A 22,528-nucleotide genomic window follows, 5' to 3' on the forward strand; every position below is an offset into this window, starting at 1 on the left:
AACTGCCTTTGATCATTTATCACTTAGGGAATGATTTGTATTCTTATAAATTTGACTCCTTTCTAAATATATTTTAGAAATGAGGCCTTTATCAGAGTTAGTGGTTGTAGAAATTCTTTCCCAATTTTCTGCTTCCTCCTAATCTTGGTTGCATTGGCTTTGTTTGTACAAAAACTTATCAATTTAATGTAATCAAAATTATCAATTTTGCCTTTCATAATGTTCTCTATCTCTTGTTTGATCATAAATTCTTCCCTTCACCGATAAGTCTGACAGGTAAGCTATTTCTTTGTCTCTCAGATTGCTTATAATATCATCCTGTATATGTAAGTCGTGAATCCATTTTGACTTTATTTTGGTATATGGTGTAAGATATTGGTCTTTGCCCAGTTTCTGCCATACTATTTTCACGTTTTCCCAGCAGTTTTTGTCAAATAGTGAGTTCTTTTCCCAGAATCTGGAGTCTTTGGGTTTATCAAACAGTAGATATTACCATAGTCATTGAATTCTCTGTGTTGTTATCTAATCTATTCCACTGATCCACCACTCCATTTCTTAGCCAATACCAAGTAGTTTTGATGATTGCTGCTTTATAATACAATTTAAGATCTGGTATAGCTAGGCTACCTTCCCTAGCATTTCTTTTCATTAATTCCCTTGATATTGTGGACCTTTTGTTCTTCCAGATGAATTTTGTTACTATTTTTTCTAGCTCTATAAATTTTTTTTTGGTAATTTTGTTGGCATGGCACTGAATAAGTAAATTTATATAGGTAGAATTTTTATTTTTATTTTATTAGCTTTGCCTACCCATGAGCAACTGAAAAACTGAGTTTTTCCAATTATTTACATCTGACTTAATTTGTGTGAAAGGTGTTTTGTAATTATGTTCATATAGTTCCTGGGTTTGTTTTGGTAGACAGACTCTAAAATATTTTATAATTTCTACAGTAGCTTCAAATGGAATTTCTCTTTCTATCTCTTCTGTTGGGCTTTGTTAGTAATATATGGGAATGCTCAGGATTTATATGGATTAATTTTATATCCTGCAACTTTGCTAAAGTGATTTATTATTTCAAGTAGTGTTTTACTTAATTCTCTTGGGTTCTCTAAGTATATCATCATATAGCCTGCAAAGAGTGATAGCTTTGTTTCTGCTTTGCCTATTCTAATTCCTTCAGTTTCTTTTTCTTTTATTGTAAAGCTAACATTTCTAGTACCATATTGAATAAGAGGGATGATAATGGACATCTGATCTTACTTTCTAAATGAAAGACACAGGTATAGATTAACTTTCAACTTATGGGAAATCTGAGGCCTTTATGTTATTTAACATTAGGAGAGGAGTTGATAGGTTTCCTAGATAGCTGGGTAGGTATTACAATTTGTGGTCATTAGATCTCTTTTATAGCCCTGCTTGTGTATTTCATCCAGGCCTGAAGGTGCTCTTGGGCTCTTAAGGTCTCTTACCTGAGCATAAGTTCAAGGAAGTTATACCAAACTAGAAAGGTTTTTAGTTGTGGGGATAGAACTGCTGTCCAGGTCTTTAATGAATCAGTCAGTGAGAATGCATCTTCTGTTTGCCAGGCACTGTGTGGTAGATTTTGGGAATAAAAAAACAAAAATGAAGCATTCCTTACTTTTCAGGGGCTTTTATTCTATTGGGAGTGACATGTACATGTGTCAGCTAGATATTGCTGTGGATAGAGCACTGGTGATTGGAAGACCTGAATTCTCATCCAGCCTCAGACATTTAGTAGCTGTGTGACTCTAGGCACATCACTTTACCTCTGCTGTCCTCGGTTTTCCTTGTCTGTATGGCAGTTAGTTATTCAGTAAACATTTATTAAGTAATTACTATATTCCAGGCTCTGTGCTAAGTGTTGGGGATGCAAAAAGAGGCAAAGACAATCCTTGCCCTCAAGGAGCTTAGCATCTAATGCGGGAGACAACAAGCAAATAAATAAGTACAGACAAATTATATGCAGGAAAAGTAGAAAATAATTAACAGAGGGAAAGCATTAGAATTAAGAGGGATTGGGAAATGAATGCTTCCTTTAGAAGAGAGGATTTTAGATGGGAATTGAAGGAATCCAGGGAAGCTAGTAGATGGAGATTGAGGAGGCAGAGCATTGCAGGCATGGGAAAGAGCCAGAGAAAATGCTGGAGATAATAACACCTACCCCCTAGGATTGTAGTGAGGATAAAATGAGAAACTTTAAAAGTATTTTACAAACCTTAAAGTGCTTTAGAAATACTCATTACTATATATTGGATTAATGCAAAATAAATACAAATTAGAAAGGGAGGACACAAGTGGAAAAATTTCATGTATATGGTTGTGCTTGAACTTTTTTGAAGGAAGTGGGGGATATTAGGGAGTGCGTATCAAGTATAGAAGAGGGTCACTGAAAAGGCATGTAGGGGAGACAGAATACTGTGTGAGAAGATCAGAAAGAAGGCCATTTTGGTTGTAATATAAAGTAGAGGGAGGGGAATATTATATGAAAATGGAAAGATTGTTAGCCCATGTTATAAAGAGTTTTAAAATCCAAACAGAAGTTTAGAGGCAACTGACTGAATGTGTTGATTAGGGGACTGACATGGTCACACTTGTACTTGATGGCAATCACTTTGTTAGTTGTCTGGAGGATGCGTTAGAATGCAGAGAGAAATGAATTTAGCAGACATCAACAGACATGATCATTCCCACGTACAGGTAAGAACAGAAAAAAAGAGAATTGCATATGAAACTGGATCTCAATTTTATATTGCTTGTTTTTTTAAAAAGTAAATGTGATATATTTAACATGCTAATTCTAATACTGTCCAATTTGTATCTCTTTCTGAACTTCCTTCTGCTTTCTTCTATGTATTTTATAAATATTTGGTTTACTGTCCTTTTTCTTTTATTTTTATATCACTATTAACTTCTTCCCTCAAACTTCCCCTTCTCACACAAAACTAAATGCCTTCACTTGTAACAAATAAGTTTAGTTAAGCAAAACACATTCATAAATATGTCTCATTCAGCATCTTGATAGTCAAGAGGCAGGAGGTATAATAAATTCATCATTGGTCTTCTGGAATCATATTTGTTCATTACATTGATCAGAATTCTTAATTCTTTTACAGTTTTCCTTTATGATATTGTGCTTATAGTATACATTGTTTTCTTGGCTTTCCTTAGTGAGTGGGGAGTGACTTGAGCCAGGGAGATTAATTAGTAGGCCTCTGTAATAGTCTAGGTATTATAGAGAGATGTGGTCACTGTCAAAGATGTTGTAGAGGTAAAAATGGCAACATTTGGCAACTGATTGGGGTGAGTGAGAATGAGAAATTGAGGATAATGCCAAAGTCATGAACGTGGGAGAGAAAAATTACTTTTTGGCCAAATATTGTAGGTCATTGAAGTAATTAAAGTCTTCAGTATCTATCTTTTCAGGTATGTATACTGTTAGTTGGCAGTCAGTCACTTTTGAAGTTCCATAGCATAATTTAGTAATACTCAGATGACAACATAACCAATTTACACTTTTATAACCATACACAGGATTTTAGATTGGGAATGGAAGGGAAAAGGAATAAGCATTGATAATAGGGCCTCCTATGTGTCAGATACGATGCTAAGCACTTTATGTAAATATTTCATTTGCTCCTCACAACACTGATTTTTAAAAAATTTATTTCTTATTTTTAGTTTACAACACTCAGTTCCACAAGGTTTTGGGTTCCAAATTTTTTCTTCCTCCCTCTCCTCCCCCTCTGTTCCCAAGATGGCATATAACCTGATACAGATTCTATGTATTTCTTCACATTACACATATTTACACAATAGTCAAGTTGTAAAGAAAAACTATAACTAATGGAATGAATCATGAGAAAGAAGAAACAAAAACAAAAAAGAAGGAAAAAGAAAAAAAAAAGAGAGCAAATAGTTTACTTCAATCTACATTCACACTCCATAATTCTTTCTCTGGATGTGAATCACTTTTTCTACCATGAGTCTTTTGGAGCTGTCTTAGGACCTTGCATTGCTGAGGAGAGCCAAGTCTATCAAAGTTAGTCATCACAGATACCATGTGTCTGTAATCATGTATAATGTTCTCCTGGTTCTACTCTTCTCAGTCGGCATCAGATCATGTTAGTCTTTCCAGGTTATTATAAAGCCCATCTGCTCCTCATGTCTTACAGCACAATAGTATTCCATTACATTCATATACCACAACAAAAAGATGTGGGGTTATTATATACCTGGAATGAGCAATGTATATATAGCATCATTGTTAGAAGGAAAAACCCATTAGGAAAGGTACAGGATTTCTCTTGTGCCCAAATTATGTTTGATTATCAATCAACCAACGTTTACTAAGCACGAGATAGCACGCATATATGTAATTGTGTGTAGAAGAAATAGAAAATATATTAGAAAATAATTTTAGCTGGAAGTCACTAGTTGATGGAGGCATCAGGAAAGGCTCATTTTGTTAGTACTTGGGATATATTTCTACTCTTACTGTAAACTGTAGCATCCATTGAGGATGGGATTAGAGAAATCTTGAATTTAGAGAAAAACTCAGTCTAGCAGATCAAAGGATAAGAATTCCATGCCATGTTTTTCAACATAATCCCGATATTATATTCAGATTTATATACCAACTTTCAACAGAGGTGTCAGACACCTCACAAAGTCCTTAGTGCTGCCAGAACCAGATAAAATATACTTGGAAAATATTTAACAATGTAAATAAAAATGCAATGAAACATGGATTATGCTAATAATGTGGTTTTTTAAGGTCAGTGTTATATATACTTATATCTTGTTTTGATTTGAGTTTGATGCCACTGTATTAGTTATTCACACATTCAAATGGTTACTTATCTCATTGATGTACATGTCTTTTCAGTTGATATAGTTCACAAGCTATCTATGCCTACATATCCTGTGGGAATTTTGTCAATGTTCTCCTATAGGTTTGTTGATGGAACAGGGGCTGCATCCAACAGACAGGGCCTTTCTTTACTTTTTGGTGACATTGTGAATAGTTTGCCAATCTGTGGCTTAATCTTTGTCATCGGCATGTGGCCATTTTCTTTCCTCAAATATTTTTCTGATAACATCTTTTATTCTTCTTTAAAGATTCTTCTTTGTTCCGTCTGTCATGTACCTTTCCATTGCTCTCTGTGATAATTCAATTTTACTTCTTTGGCAGTAGTCCTCAACTTTGGCAGGGATAACATTCCTAGAAAATGGTGTATAAGTAAAAAAAAAAAAAAAAGTGAATTTTGATATATTGAATCTGTGGGAAATAGGGGGTTAGGTTCCTGTAACTACCAAAAACTGTAATCATTTGCTAGAAGTTGCTGAATATACGCTTTTCTACATACAATTCTTTATAGCAAATCATTAATTCTGATACCACATGCAGTAGACAAAATAAAATTGGTAACATACAAAATATTTTTCTTGCTAGTAATCCTGTAGAATTCTGTGATCTTTTGTGCCAGCATCTCATTAAAAAAATTATTTTAGACAATATTCACTTTTCCTACATGAAATCTATAGTGCCATAAATATTGTCCATTAAATAAAATTCTTAAAACTAAAACATTTTAAAAACCTGAATCTTAACTTACACTGTGTCAGATAGCAATGTGAGGGCATTGTACTATATACTCTACTACTGTAAACTTCTCTACTTTGGCTGTCCTTTGAAAACCAAGAGAGAGGTTGCTAGGATTTTAGTCACTTCTCTCAGAAGATTCTGAGACTGGCAAGGTCTCAGTCTTTACTGTGCATAGCCACAAATGTGTCTGGTTGCCATTGGGTAAGTGAAAATGAGGTTACTAATAAAATTATGTGAATTCTTGAAGTTGCAGAAGTTTAATGTGCGATTGTTGAAGATCAACTATATATTGTTCTGTGACTCAGACAAAAAGCAACACAAGTAGAATATCAGTACTAAAAAGCTGAACTTTTTTTTCTGGAATAAATTGGGGGTTTGTAGTTTTCTGGTTTAATCTCTGGTTTAATTCTGGGCTTATTATCCATTTGCATTTTATGTCCAAGGTGTGTATATGTATATGTGTGTGTATGTGTATACACACACGTATATATTCATATATGTGTATACATATACATATATACATGTACATATATGTATATGTGTATATACATATACATACACATACATATACACACACATATATGACAATATGATCATTATAGGTTTTCTGTCCGTCTGGATGATAGTTCTTTGTCTATTTAGTTTTTCCTTTGTGGATGATTAGGCCATTGTGAATGGTTACAGAACTCTTCTAGGAGATTCTGAATTGTTCTGGAGCTTGATGCAATCAGCACAAGGTTATCCACAAATGTGAGCATCAGGAGAACCTCATCCATAGGGAAATTCTTTTCAGCTTAGACTCTACATTGGATCTCTTCTGTGACTGTTCTGAATACTTCGGTGAGCATACATCTTTTTTTGTTTTGTACCTTGTCTGTAATTTATCATTAGAGAGTTGCAGAGCAAGATTATATATTGTTATTATATCTTTACAGGAATATTGAATAATTTTATTGTATTGATGGGAGCAACTTTGTTGGAAAAGACCTTTAAGATAGTATTTTGCTGTATTGAATCAAATGCTTTTTTTAAATTAAAACTGACAATAAGGAAAGTGCATTTTCTTCATTTTTCAGTCAGTTGTATAATAGTAAAGGTGTGCTCTACTGTGGAATATCATCTACCCCCTATTAATACCCTTATTGGTGATGTTTTTTATGTATGTGTAGATGTAGGCAAATAGGTTGATTCTTTTTTTGGTCATTAAAAAATAAAATTACTAAGATCCGATGTTTTTCCATGCCTTCAGTATCTTCTTCTTCAGATACCTTGTGATTCAATTACATCCTTGGAGTTGGGTTGTTTCTAGAAGGAAATCCCTTCTGTGTATATTTTTTTGTCTTATCCTACTGCTTTTCCTGTAGTTACTAGTCTTTAATTCCATTACTTCTCCTCTGTAAACACATCTAGGCCTAGAATGCTAGAGTTCCTGTGAGATGGCTGTGTTGTCCTTGATGGTGAAAAAATTTTGTTTAAAATTCTTTTTCAAATCTTTTATGTTTTTCTTCTCTTTAATGTTTTCCTTCCATTTTCATTCCTAAGTTGCCTTTAGGGTCTTGCCAAATTTTCTTCAAATTCTTTTAACCCACTGTTGCTTTTCTTTGTTTTATGCGGTGATATGGTTATAATCCTCCATCATCTGATATGTATCAGAATATGTCCATAGACTAATTTTGTATCATACTGTATCCATAGATTGGTGTTGCCTTTGGCTGACATATCACTCTTCTTGATAGTATTTCCTGACTAAGATTCTTTTTAGGTTCTTTGGTCTCTTTGTTATTATGGTAGTTGATTTGTCCAAAATCACACACAAATTACATATAACTTTCAGCATATTATGCAGTCTGTCAGCGTGGTGACATATATCTATTATATACATTCTGAATATGAAAAAATTCTCTATTTTAATTTTATAACTTTTTGTAACTTTATAACCTAAACATTTTTATTATTACCTACGTTTTTGATGTAGTAGCCACTTCTCAAAATAGAGCTCCCCTGCCCCTGGGCCCCTAGTATTTTCCTTTAAAAAAAAAAAGCTAAGCAAAGGTTTCTAACATTTATCGGGACTGATAGCACATGAAACACATGTAGTAGCAAGGAAGCATACGCCTAACTGTAGTAATCATGAATCCAATAGTGTCCATTTTATGGCCTAAATTCTCTTGTAATCGTTGTTTATGTTGTTCTTTTGCATGTTTTTGCTTTGTATCAGTTCATACAAATCTTCCTTTGTCTCTCTGAATTCTTCATATTCTTATGGTGCAGTGGTATCCCATGAAATCCATGCACTATATTTTGTCTACTATTCCCCATTTTATGGGCACTCAAGTTTTTTATTACTTTAAATAGTGCTTTTTTGTATATACTTAGGCACATGTATGGCTTTTTCTTTCCTTTAATAACTTCCTTGGGGCTCCTTCCCCTCTAGCCATTCTCTGCCTCTCTCTCCTATTGCAACCTTGGTTTCTGTCCCTGGGAAGTTGGACCCTGGTAAGGGAGCTTGTGCTTTTTGTTCTCCATCCAGGCTGCTGTGACACTTCTGTCATTACCATACCGTTCTACCATGCTTTTCTCAGAGATCTTTGATACAGAGATTTCTCTCCAAGAAATAACTTTTCTTTTTATTTTAGCTGAGTTGATTTTGTTTGTGGAAAATCTTTTTAGTTGTATATAATAGAAATTGCCTCATTTGCCTTTGATAATTTTCTCTGCCCTTTTCTGGCCATGAATTTTCCTCTACCATAGTTAAGGAATTTAATGCCTTCCATTTTCTAGTGGATAGAAAGCCTACCTTTAAGCCAGCAAATACTGAGGAGTCCTGTCTGTGACATATTGGTTATGCTTATCAACCCCTCAGTGCTCTGAGAAAATCTCTAACACTGTATATAGCTGAGAAAATGCTGACCTGTTTTGATAGAGGGAGTTTACTCATCTAGGAATTACAGGTCCAGTCCCCATCCCTATCCATTCTTCTCTATTTTTGAAAAATAGTGTGATGGTTTGTATTTAGATAATTTGTCTATTTGGGATTGAATGTAATATATGTAAGATGTAGATACAAGACGTTCACTCATTAAAATGATTTTTAATTTTTCTGGCAATTTTTATGAGATTAAAAAGTCCATTCCTTAGTATTTTGTGGTTTGTTGAATTCGCACCTGGCTACAGAGGTTATTTTCCCTTTTTAACCAGTTCCAAATAGTTTTTTTTTTTTAATTTTGAATTAGGTTAATTTTTTTTCTAGTTAGCGGTTTTTTTTTATTTTTTTATTTTTAGTTTACAACACATGGTTGTACATAATTTTGAGTTCAAGATTTTCTTCCCTCCCTACCTCCCTCCCTCCCCAAGATGGCATGGAATCCCATGTAACTTCCACGTATAACTTTGCATTGAATTATTTTACACACTGGGCAATTTGTGGAGAAGAATTATGACCAATGGAATGAATCATGAGAAAGAAGAAACAGAACCAAAAAAAAAAAACAACCCAAAAACAAAAACAAAAGAGAGAAAAAAAGGGGGGGGAAAAGGTGAGCGTGAAGTGTGCCTCAATCTGCAGTCATACTTCATAGTTCTTTCTCTGGATGTAGATGGCATTCTCCATTGTGAGTCCTTTGGAGTTGTCTTTGCACATTGTGTTTCTGAGAAGAGCAAAGTCTGTCAGGGTTAGTCCTCACAGAATCTATGTATCTGTGGTTGTGTATAATGTTCTCCTGGCTCTGTTCCCCTCACTCAGCATTATGTCGTGTAGGTTTTTCCAGGTTGTTATGAAGTCTGTATCATCCTCATTTCTTATAGCACAATAGTATTCCATTACCTTCATATACCACAACTTGTTTAGCCATTCCCCAATTGATGGTCATCCTCTTGGTTTCCAGTTCTTAGCTACTACAAAAAGAGCCGCTATAAATATTTTTGTGCATATGGGTCCTTTTTCCACCTGTGTGATCTCTTTGGGATACCACCCTAGAAGTGGTATTGCTGGGTCAAAGAGTATGAACATTTTTATATTCCACCTGTGTGATCTCTTTGGGATACCACCCTAGAAGTGGTATTGCTGGGTCAAAGAGTATGAACATTTTTATAGCCCTTTGGGCATAGTTCCAAATTGCTCTCCAAAAATGGCTGGATCAGTTCACAACTCCACCAGCAATGTAACAATGTTCCAATTTTCCAACATCCTCTCTAGCATTTATCATTTTCCTGTTTTGTCATTTTAGCCAGTCTGACAGGAGAGATGTGGTACCTAAGAGTTGTTTTGATTTACGTTTCTCTAATCAGTAGTGACTTCGAGCATTTTTTCATATGCCTATAGATATCTTTAATTTCTTCCTCTGAAAACTGCCTGTTCATATCCTTTGACCATTTCTCAATTGTGGAATGACTTGTATTCCTATAAATTTGGCTCAGTTCCCTGTATATTTTAGAGATGTGATCTTTATCAGAGACAATGGTTGTAAAGATTTTTCCCAATTTTCTGCTTCCCTCCTAATCTTTGTTGCATTGGGTTTTTTTATACAAAAACATTTCAACTTAACATAATCAAAATTATCCATTTTACATTTTGTAATGCTATCTCTTGTGTCATGAATTCTTTTCTTTTCCATAAATCTGGTAGGTAAACCATTCCTTGCTCTCCCAAATTGTTTATAGTATCAGCCCTTATTCCTAAATCCTGAACCCATTTTGACTTTATTTTGGTATATGGTGTGAGATATTGGCCTATGCCCAGTTTCTAAATCAGTAGTGATTTAGAACATTTTTTCATATGCCTATAGATATGTTTTCCAAATAGTTTTGGATGATTAATTCTTTATAACATAATTGTAGATCTTATAGCGTTAGGCTGTGTTTGTTCTTATTTTAAAAAATTATTTCCCTTGAAATTCTTGACTTTTTATTCCTCCATTTTATTCCTCCATTTTCTGCCATCATCTATAAAATATCCTTTTGGTAGTTTGGTTGGTATAGTTCTAAAGCTGTAAATTATTGTAATAAATGTAGTATAATTTTTTTGATAGTCATGCTGTGGCCAGGACTGTTGACTCTCTGTCCAGTTATTTAGGTCTAACTTTATTTTTTTAGTTTGTTTTGCAGTGTTGACTATCTCTCCAATTATTAGATCTTCCTTTATTTTTTTGGTTTGTTTGTAGTGATAATTTATTTAAGTCCTGTGAATTGGTGGATTAAGTCTCAGATATTTTATATACTTTATAGTTACTTTAAATAGAATTTTTCTTTTTTTTTTCCAGTAGTGTACAGAATGTTGATGATTTTTCTTGATTTACTTCTATACTCCTTCTCTGAAGAGGGCATCTAAGTGGCACAGTGGATAGAATGCTGGGACTGGAGTCGGGAAGACTCATCTTCATGAGCTCAGACCTCAGACACTTCCTAGCTGTGACCCTGGGCAAGTTACTTAGCCCTGTTTCCCTCAGTTCTTCGTCTGTTTTAAAAAAAAATAAGCTGGAGAAAGAAGTGGCACTCTAGTATTTCTGCCAGAAAAACCCCAAATAGGGTTATGCAGAGTCAGACATGACTGAAAAAACGACTGAACAACACTTCTCTGAAGCCATCTATTAGTTCTTTTATTGATTCCCTGGAATTTTCTAGGCAAACCATCATATGATCTTCAAATAGGACTTATTTTGCCTCCTTTTCAAAAAAAACACAAGCAAATTCCCTTAATTTTTTTTTTTTTTGTAAATTATAAGTTGTATAAGGACTATCTTAACCTTTTGTGTTTGTATGTATAGCATATTACCTGGCGTGTCGTAGACACTTAAATGTTGTGGATTGATTATTGATATAGCTAGAATTTCTAGTACTCTGCCAAGTAATATTGGAGACAGAATAGTCTTGCTTCACTCTGAACAGGAAAACTTCTGGTGTGTTTTCTCATTATAAAAAATATAGTGCCAGTGCTTATTTTTTTAATAAGTATTTTTGAACATATTAAGGAAGGGCCTCTCTAAACTGGTGATTTTTAGTATTGTTAACATAAACGATAGCTGTATTTTGTCAAAGGCTTTTAAAAAATCCATTGATATAATCATGTGGTTTTTGTTATTTATAGAATTAAATCACTTAATTCTTTTTTTTTTTATTTCATGCCTATTCTTAAGCCATCTTTTTATTTCTGGTGTCCATCCAACTTGATTATAATGACACATTCTGAACATTTAAAAAATTGTCCACCTCTAATTTCCTTTATAATCACTTAAAGTGAAAAAAATTAAAAATAATTTTTATATACATTAATAACCCCTAACTAACATGATACCTTTAAATCTCATTTTATTTTCCAGGTCATCAGTTTGATTTCTCAGCGCATTTACAGCCCATAGTGTTCTTAGAAAGTTTCATGTCCATCAGTTTTATCTCCATGCCTTCAGTTTTCCTGTCAAGCTTCTTTCAACCTTGAACCAAAGTTTCCAAAAGTCCTCTCTGTTGCATCTACTGTGTTGTGTGAATTGCATTCTGCCTTTTGCACTAATACTTTCATCAAGGGACTCTGAATCTGACTTCTTTTGGTAAGTTCTAGCTTTCCCTTAAGGAGTGAAGCCTTCCCCCTTTGCCCTTTCCCCTTGGCAATTTAAGTTTTTAGGTTTGAAATTTTTTGTGGCATTCTTGAATTTTTAAAATACTTGTAATGGTATGAAATTACTTTCTCAGTAATGGTTCCTATTTAGGATACTATAGTCTTGTTCCATTTGGGATTTATTAAATGTTTAGAAATCTTTTAGTTGTTTGCCAATTTATTTTTTTTTTGTTCTGTGTATCTTTGTGAAAAATTGGCTATTTTCATTTGATGAAATGATGTCTAAGAGCATTCATTCATTTTTATCTTTGGGAAATTTTTCATTTTTCATGAATAACTATTAAAAAGGGGTCTAGTATAGCAGCAGGTAGACAGAGAAGTCCAGGAAGACTTGGGTTCAATTCCTGTAAGATCTTCAGCTGTTCAGCACTCTAGATAACTCTCTAAGATAATAAATTGCCCAGAACATTCTCTCCTGGATTGGTAGTAGTACTTTAAAGTTCCTTATACCAATGAAATCACAGATCTAGTCTTATCTCTATTACTAAATATTAAAATGTTCAAACGTAGAGTTTTGAATTTTTTTGTTAATTAATATGAAATCCTTTGTTTGGCATTCAAAGCCCTTCCTAACCTAGTCACCCCTTACCTTTCCAGTCTTCAGATTTTTTTGTTAATCAATAAACTCACATTTGTATGCAGTAGGCACAGAGAATCTTAGTGATTATCTAATTCAGCCTTCTCTTTGAACGGCCTCCCTCATTCGAGTATTTCTGTATATTTTCTTTTAATAAATTTTGTTAGTTTATATATTGACCTGAATCTCATCTATGGAATTTTTAGCCCTGAGAGTTGGGGGCCATCTCCAGTTGTCCTGAGCTGTATATATGCCATTGGACCTAGGTGGCTTAGGAGGAGAAAGTGAGGCTGGTGACTTTGCACAGCCCTTTCTCACGTAAATCTAGTTCATTTGCAAGTCATGATATCATTTTCCTGATTTCCTGATTCTCTTCAAGAATGAAGGACGAACAACAGCTCTGAGAGTCCTCTGGTCATGACTGTTTATTTAATGAGCTTTAGGGATTATTGGGAAAGGAAACCTTTGTAAGTTATTCATTATTTAGGAGGATAGGCACACAAGGAGGTTGGATCTGATTATGGGAGCTTTGGAATTTGGAAGAAGATAACTTTTTGCTTAATGTAGTTATTATCCTCAGGAACCATTGAAAGCCTAGGGTATGACTGGAGAAATAGTATTTGCTTATGACTAGGCTGAGCCAGTAAAATAAAATGACAATGATACCTAAATTAATTTATTTAATTAATTCAGTATCATACCAATCAAATTACTAAGGTATTACTTTAATAAGATAGAACAAAAACAAAATTTCTTTTGGAAGAAAAAAAAGGTCAAGAATCTCAAGGGAAATTATTTTTAAAAATTGGGAAAGGAAGGGACTTAGTAGTACCAGATTCAAACTATACTACAAAGCAATATTCAGCAAAACAGCTTGGTATTTTTAAAACAATGATAGAGAGAGAAATAGGTAAGTGGAATAAATTACCTATAGAACATACTCAACCTAACCAATGTAGTAGTTTATTGTTTCGTAAAGCCTAAGACCCCATATACTGGGGTAAGGACTCATTATTTGATAAAAACTATTGGGAAAATGAGAAAGCAGTCTGATGGAAATTAATTCTGGATTAACACTTCACAATTGTATAGTAAGATAACTCCCCAAATGGATACATGACCTAGATATTAAAGATAATATCATAAACAATTTAGAGGAACAAAGAAGATCTATAGATAGAAGAATTGGTGAACAAGAGAGAATCACAGATGATAACAGCCAGTTTTATTACATAAAGTTAGGGTTTTTCATAAACAAAAATGCACTTAAATTAGAAGGAAAACATACCTGATGAAAAAATCCTTTATTGCAGATTTTTAGAATAAAAGCTATTTCTCTATAGATAAATGATCAAAGAGTATAAATAAGCAGTTTTCTTGGAAAAAAAAATCCGAGCTACTGTTACCATATAAAAAAATGCTCCAAATCTCTAATACTTAAAAGCAGTGCTAATTAAAACATCTCTGAGATTATGCCTTACACTGTTCGGATAGCACAGATGACAAAAAAGGAAAATGAGTATTTTTGGAAGGGGTTTGGGGCAGTGGGCACACTAATGCACGGTTGGTGGAGCTGTGATTAGTCTAGTCACTATTAAAGCCCAAAATGTCACTATGTTGTTTGTGATTTTTGGTTCAGTGATAACACTGCTAGACCTTTACCCCGTAGAGATTAACGAAAGAGGAAAAGGTCCCATGTGTATAAAAAGATTTATAGTAGCTCTTTTTGTAGTAGGAAAGAGCTGTAATCTTAAAGGAGTATCTGTCAGGTAAGGAATGGCTAAACAAATTATGGTTTATGATCATAATAGAGTACTTACTACTCTAAGAAATGATGTAAGGGATCATTTCAGCAAAAGCCCAGGGGACCTTTATGAACTGATTTTCATGATGAAGTCAGTAGAACCAGGAAAAATAGGAAAATAGGAAAAATATTTATATAATAACAGTAATACTGTAAAGACAGAACATCCTCGAAAGACTTAATAACTCTGACCAATGAAAGACCAGCTCTAAATAAAGAGTAATGCTAATGAAGCATGATAACCACCTCCTCACAGAGAGTTGGTGGATTCAAGATGAAAAATTATACATACATTTTTGGATATGGACAGTGAGGGAAGTTGTTATACTTGCCTATGCAATTTTATCACAAGGGTTTTGTTTTTCTTTTAGATTTGAAAGGAGAGAAGTAGAGATAGCCGAGAGGTAGAGAGTATGTGAGCAAATGAGAAACTGTCACCTATCACAGACAAGCAGGACAACTTTGAAAATTATATTCTGAATTTATTCTATATCTGAACAGTAATCTCTACATAATGGAGTATCAAACTAGGTATATGGAAATGCTAATTTTATTTAGTGTTTGTTAAATTTAGAAGAAAAAAGGAATCCAAGGGGTACTCTGGTCTTTGTAAGGACAAAAATAGATCCTAGGGTCAATATTTTTTTCCTGGACTTGGTGATTTGATATTTGATTTCAGGCCTACCCAACCAAGGAGAGCTGCCTCATGAGTAATTTCCTTAACTAAAGGGTTTCATAAATCCAGGTCAATGAGTTACCTTGGCACTTTGCAGTTTCATTGTTAAGTATTTCCAGTGAAATCTTAATAAAACCTAGAAGTGCTTTTTGTTCATTTTGCTTATATATTTGTAGTTTCTTGCCAAGTAATCTAAAAAGAAGAAACCTATAGCACACAAAGGGCATACAATGGCTGTCCTACCTTTGGACTTCTCACCTACCACTATGTCTCCTCTAATTTATATGTGAACTCTGTTGTATAGGGCTCTTTTTCTGACTGACTCTTTTTAAAAAGCAGATGTGGGGACATCAGGGACATTTCAACTCACAGTAAAAGTATAATAGACAAATGCTAAATGTGAGTGTTTTTAACTCTTCTCCTGGCTTAACTTCACTTACTTTCCCTTTGGCTACTATGACTGCTTTCTGTTCCTGTCTGTCTGTTCTTTTTTTATTTGATACAGCCTTAACTCTGGTGTTTCTCTTTTCGGGAGTATCGTACTTCCTGCAAAACAAGAAAGCCCTTGGTTTGTTTCTTGACCTTTTCATACTTTGACTATCACCTGGCTACCACATGCATTCTTTTGATGCCCAGCTCTTAGGAATAAATCTTTGAGATGTGTGTGTGTCTTGTGTGTATGTATAAATTATATGTGTGTGTATGTATTTGTATTGTTTAGTCATTTTCAGTCGTGTCTAATTCTTTGTCACTCCACTTGTGGTTTTCTTGGCAAAGATCCTGGGGTGGTTTGTCATTTCCTTTTCCAGGTCTTTTTACCAGAAAGAAAACTGAGGCAAACAGGGTTAAGTGAGTTGCCTAAGGTCACACAGCTAATAAGTGTCTAAGGCTGGATTTGAATTCTGGGAGATGAGTTTTCCTCCAGGATTAATATTGACCTACCTAGCTACCTATTTGCATATATAAGTATATATGTATGTCTTTGTATGCATATACACATTTATATGCAACTATATTTACATATGTACCTAGTCATGTACATACATACATACTCATATACGTTTTTATAATTAAAATTGAATTGAATTAAATTAAATTAAAATTGAATTTGATAGTTACATGATCATTTCCATACATACAAAGAAAGACTTTAAGGGTTACATATGAAACTGTAAAGCTACCATATAGAACTTTTTATTTTATTAATGTATAAATAAAATTTCACATGATAGTACCAATATTGTCTTTGTGTCTCCTTCTGAATAGTCCTTTGCTCTAATTGTCTTTGGCATGGTTGTTAGCTCTTTCATGGCTGACTAAAGGTGTCACCTGTACCCTTCAGTAAAAGAGAAGGGAAGATGGGGAGGTGGAGCTTGATATATCCTATAGATGGCACACAAATTCTTTTCAGCCAGTTTGCTTGGTTTTCTGTCTGCTTTCTCAAAAGATCCTTTGACTCTCTTTCGTCAGTAGACATTTCTGACCCTTATTTTGATTGGTGCACAAGTTTGTGATCAGTTCCCAAGAGAACATGCTCCTTTTTTTTCTTGAGAGTTGAAAAACTGGTCTGACTCTTAAGTGTTTGTGTTGGATCCTAGATTTGAAGTAGTTATATTGAATTTATCCTTAATTTTATGTTCCAAGGAATTATAAGGCTTCAAAATAGAGGGGCTACATTACTCATTTTTGACTTGTAAAGCACCTTTGGCTTCATGATTTATGAATCATATTTTTATATGTAGTGATAGGGGAGCAGGAATAATTGATAACTGAAATCTACAGAAAATTCCAAATTATTTTGGTTACTACTTTCATTACATTTATATCCCTAGCCTTAGGTTAGTGTCTACCACATAGTAGGTACTTAATAAATGTTTGCTCACTTGATTGATTACCACCCACTTTTTATCACAGTACTTCCAGGCTTCCTTTCTTTTGTCCACATGATTCTCAAATAGTTATATGTAAAAAAATAAAGTATAAAAACTAGCCACCCCAGTGTTTCCCTGTATAGGATTGCTTGGTCTCTTGGACACATATGTTATATAGGATTTTTCTTTTTGTAGAATTTGTTGAGGTTAAATCATTTAAAATACTTCTTGACCAACACATGGGAGTCTGAAAAGAATTTCTCTAAGAAAGCTATCTTTGTATTGTGTGTGTGTGTGTGTGTGTGTGTGTGTGTATACAGACATACATGCATACATACATACACATATATTATTGTAAAACATTTTTATGAAATATATATTTTTATTATAAAATTATATATATATATTTTAATTAATAAAAAGCCAACTTAATCTTCTACCCTAACTCCTCACCCAGCTGAGAACAAAAGAAAAACATAACCTTGTTCCAAATGTGTGTAGTGAAGCAAAATAAATTTCTGCATTGACCAAATCCAAAAGATAAATTCACCCACCCACACATACCCATATATATTACATATGTCTCATTCTGTACTCTTGAGTCTTTTACCTCTATCAGGAGGTGGGTAGCATGTTTTTCATCATTACTTCTCTATAATAATAATTAGTCATTACACTGATCAGAGTTCCTTAGTTTTTCAGAGTTGTTTGTCTTTATGAAATTGTTACTGTTCTATTCACTATACTGTGTCAGTTCATGTAATTTGTTTTAGGTTTCTCTGAAACTATCTTCCTTCATCATTTCTTTTATCATAATAGTATTCCTTCATATTTGTATGCCTTAACTTCTTCAACCATCCCTCAATTAATGGCCACCTTCTCATATTTCTATTCTTTGCCACCTCATAACAGAGATATACGTATTTTTGTACATCCACAGTCAGAGTTTGTTTTGCTTTGGACTTAGCTCTTCCTCAATCTCCCCTCCCTCTGATTTCTCCTTCTCCCTTTTCCTTCCTGTTTCTCTGTTGAGGGAAATGTGTTTCTCTGTTGAGGGAAATGTATTTCTCTATTCATCCTCTATGTGTTTGTATATGTGTATGCATAAATAATATATTTTCCCATATTTGATCAGTTCAGATGTGAGGTTTAAGTATCAGCTGTTTCCCCATCCTCTCCTTATTTGCATAGATGTCTGCTTACATACCCTAATTATGATACGATTCTTTACCCATCCCCCTCTAGTATTCCTCTTCCTCTCTTTCCTCTTCTTCTGTTATGATCATTAAGATATAACAGAACTACTCCCAGGCCTTCTGTCTAATTAGACCTCCTTGATGACCCCTAATGATAATAGGGTTCATAGGAGACACATGTATCATCTCTCCATATCTGAACATAAACAACTTATTCTTGTTTAATTCCTTATGATTGTTCATGTTTACCTTTTTATGTTTCTTTTTACTTCTGTGTTTGAACTTTGAAAAGATAAGTCTTTTCATCAAGAATGCTTCTTAGAAGTCCTCTATTTTATTAAAAGTCTATTTTTTCCACTTTAGCATTCTACTCAGTTTTGCTGGGTTGAGGGCTGAGACTGATTTTCTTTCTCCTTTTATTGTATTCCTAGCCTTAGCATAGTGCTTTATGTGTAGTAAATGCCTATTAAATTCTTTTTGACTGACTGTGTAGTACTTTCCATCCTTCCTTCCTTTGCCCCTCTGTACCTCCTTCCCTCCTTCCCTTCCTCCCCTTCTTCCCTTCCTCTGTTCCTCCTTTCCTTCCTTCCTTCCTCCCTTCTTTCTGGTAGCTCTGGATTTTGGCTATAACATTCCTGGGAGTTTGCATTTTGCAGGAATTCACCATTGGATTCTATTTTCACTATGTTTTCTTGTTCTAAAAAATATGGGCAATTTTCTGTTAAGATTTCTTTAAATAGGATGTCTAGGACCCTTTTTTGGTCATTGTTTTCAGGTAGCCAGTGATTCTTAAAATTTTCTCTTCCTGATCTGTTTTCAGGTTAATTGTTTTTGCTATGAGTTACCTCACATTTATTTTTATTTTTTGTCTTTAGAATTTGTTTTAATATTTTTTTGTTGTCTCATAAGATCATTGGCTTCTGTTTTGTCTATTCTGATTTTCTTTTTTTTAATTATAAATTTATTTTTTGTTTTTAGTTTACAACACTCAGTTCTGTCTTTTCTGATTTTCAGGGAGTCTGTTGCTTAGGTTGTAAGGTTTTGTACTTTTTATGGGAAGCTGTTAATTCCCATCACCAATTTTTTCTTGCTTGTATCTCATTTCTTTTCTAATTTTTATTTAGCACTCTCATTTCATTTAGTAAAAAATATTTTAACTCTTAAAAAAAACCTCTTGCTTCATTTCTTCTAAGAATTCTAGTTGAATTTGTGCTCAAAGCTCAAGGCTTTGCTTGTAGATATTTTGGATTCATTCTCTTCTGTGTTTGTGTCTTGAGCATTGCTTCTTATATTGGAATTCTTCTTTGGTTTGCTCGTTCTTCCAGCCTGCTTCCTATTTCAGACTTAATATTTGGTTCGGGCTCTACTTGCTTGAGGGAATGTCTAGGCAGGTCCTATTCTTGCTTTCTTCAGATATTCAATATTACATTATTCCAAGATATGAGATATTGCTCCAGAGTGCTCAGACTGGGGACCTGTAAGCTTTCAGTGCTTGCAGGGTGGTTTGATCTAGGCAAAGTCTGATTGCTGTCTCCTCTGGTCTGAGCTCTGCAAGTTCTCGACTTGGGTTTGGCTCTGAACAACAGTAGACAGGTGATGTATGCAGCCACTATTAGCCAGCTAGGAAGCTTTGATGGTTCAGAGTGACAAAATTGTAGGTTCCCCTTTGGTCTGATGAGATTCCTACTCTGGTTATTCTTTTGGCTTCACACTAGGCTTGAAGCCAGACCTAGACCCCGGTCTGCTTCTGGGGTCTTCATCATTATGCTTGTGTTTGCTTCTCTCTAGGTCTCCTGACTAGGGCCCTAGCGTCTGTGATCACTTCTTACCGAGGAACTGAATAGCACTGAACTGACCTGAGTGCTATCCCTGCAAGTACGTGTTTTCGTATCATGAGCCCCAAGTCTGTGACTCAGAACTGGTAGTGGATGACTAAAGTATCAGTTAACTCCTTTTCCCATAGCCTGTACCCTGTGGCAGTGCCAGTATATGGATTTGGGACCTTCTCTTGCCCTGGTACACAGCTGTTCACTGGCAGCTGGAAAGTTCCTTGCATGGCATGCTTCTGGCTAGATCCAGTCCACATTGTCCACAGAACTCTCTGTCTCCCTATGTCTGTCCCTATGTGGAAAAGCAATTCACTGTAATTTTGTCTCGAATTTCCTCAACAGAATTTAGTCTTGCATTTTCTAAATTTGTTTGGAGAAGTTTTTTGGAGGTGAGCTCAGCTGTACTTTTTCCTTCTACTCTACCATCTTGGCTTCCTGTGTTAATATTTACTAGTAAGCTTTTTACCTGTGATAATATATGATGTTTTCTGATAGTGATACAATATGGATTTAGTTGAGTTTAATTCAACAAACATTTGATAAATACTTGGTATGAGCTAAGTCCTAGGCTAGGCTCTGGAAATATGCAGACAGAAATGGTAGTCCTTACTTTAAAGGAACTTAATTACATTATCCTGGGAATATAACATTTACTTACTATACAGGTTACTTAGCACAAGGAAAGTTTGTTGAGTAGAGAGGCTTAATAGCTTGAAACATCAGGAATGCCTTCAGGAAGGAGCTGACACCAGAGGTGAGCTTCGAAGAAAGATAAGAATTTTGAGAGGGAACAGGGAGTGTATTTTTGGCTTGGCAAGAATAGATACAGAGGAGAGTGCTAGGAGTCTAGTTTGTTTATAATGTAGAGTTTGTGAAGGGGAATAATATGAAATAAGATTGTACAGGGCTATAAATACAAGCTAATGAATTTGTATGTTTATACTATATAAGGATTGGGAGCCACTGAGACGGTTGGAGCAGGCTATGTGCAAGATAGATTGGAGAAGGGAATCACCCAAAGTTGAGATTATCAGTAAGCTATTATGATAGTCAGGCAAGAAGTGATGAGCTACTGGCGTAGTGTTGGGCTATGTGAATGGAGGAAAAGGGTTGAACACTGAAGATGTTGAAGAGGTAGAACTGACAGCCGATTAGATATATAAAGAGTCGGGGGTAATGCTGAGGTTACGAACCTCGGTGGTCAGCAGTGTGTTGGTATCCTTAACAGAAATAGGATACTTTGAAGTAGTGATAGTCTGTTTTGGGGAAGATAATGAGTTTTGTTTGGGGCATTTTGAGTTTGAGATGTTTTTATCCAGGAAGAGGTATCTGCCAGGCAGTTGGTAAAAATGGTAATATGTGAAAAAATGCTTTGGAAGCATGTATTATTACTTTGATTTCTATACACACAAAAACATATAGTTGGACTGTGAAGGATGGCCTTGATTTTTTTCATCTGCATGCTGTAGGAAAGGCGTTTTCTCATGTGGGAAAATGACACCTGCTTGCTGTGGCCATTTGTGTATTATTTAGAGTTTGTCTGGCAACATGTTTTGAATCATGGAAAGTAATGTTAGCTGTTGTCCATAGTGTATGTATGCTACTTTGAGAACTGGAGAATAAACCGCATCAAAGGATCGATGATGTTGGAAGATTATTCTTTTTGTAGCATTGTAACTGTGGAGAATGTAAAGAGAAATAATTCACATAGAGTCTTTGGGGTTACTCACCTGCCTTATTTTATTTTGAATCAAGCATGTAATCATAAACTCTGGCACTCAGCTAGATAACGAGTTACATATCTTTTAGAGGAAAACTGTCAGCTTCAGAGCTAACTATGATATAGTAGTCTTTGAGAAGGAAAGAGACCTGCAGTGGTTTCCTTATTTTTAATGATTTCAGTATACCGTCAATTCTGTGGGCTTGTGGCCTAAAATGCAGCCTTGAAATACTTCCAGTCTGTCTCAGCCAGAAGTCAGAGTTCCAAAAAGGACAGGATGGATGACTCATGGATAGAACAGCTAGTTTCACTTAAAACAGCTTAATATGGCAGCTTTGGTTGCATATGTTAGGTCACTTTCTAGTTCCCAGGAAAGAAAAGCATGGGTGTTCATCTCTCTGCTGTTCTATCAAAATGCTTTATGTGCTAAAATTGTGTAATTTTCACATCATGAAATTAATAAATTATGGATAGTTTTGGCACATATTTATCCACGTAGTTAGCCGAAGATTACCCTCCTCCAAAAATGTCAAAGTGATTATATCTGTAAAGAACTATGTATGAAGGTAAGAGGAAGAAATAATGAGCAATACTAACCAAAACGTAACTTGTATAATCAAA

At 34.7% G+C, this 22,528-nt stretch overlaps 1 protein-coding gene across 5 annotated transcripts in view; it reads left to right on the forward strand.

Annotated features, from left to right (window-relative positions):
- EHMT1 (euchromatic histone lysine methyltransferase 1) overlaps positions 1 to 22,528 on the forward strand; it is a 304,570-nt gene that overhangs the window by 54,484 nt on the left and 227,558 nt on the right. For all 5 annotated transcript variants that reach the window (XM_036749452.1, XM_036749451.1, XM_036749450.1 and 2 more), the window contains exon 2: positions 11,942 to 12,166. The gene's annotated coding sequence lies outside the window, so the exon portion shown is untranslated. The remainder of the gene's footprint in view (positions 1 to 11,941; positions 12,167 to 22,528) is intronic.

The sequence above is a fragment of the Trichosurus vulpecula genome, chromosome 3 (assembly GCF_011100635.1).
Source record: "Trichosurus vulpecula isolate mTriVul1 chromosome 3, mTriVul1.pri, whole genome shotgun sequence".
Lineage (NCBI taxonomy): Eukaryota > Metazoa > Chordata > Mammalia > Diprotodontia > Phalangeridae > Trichosurus > Trichosurus vulpecula.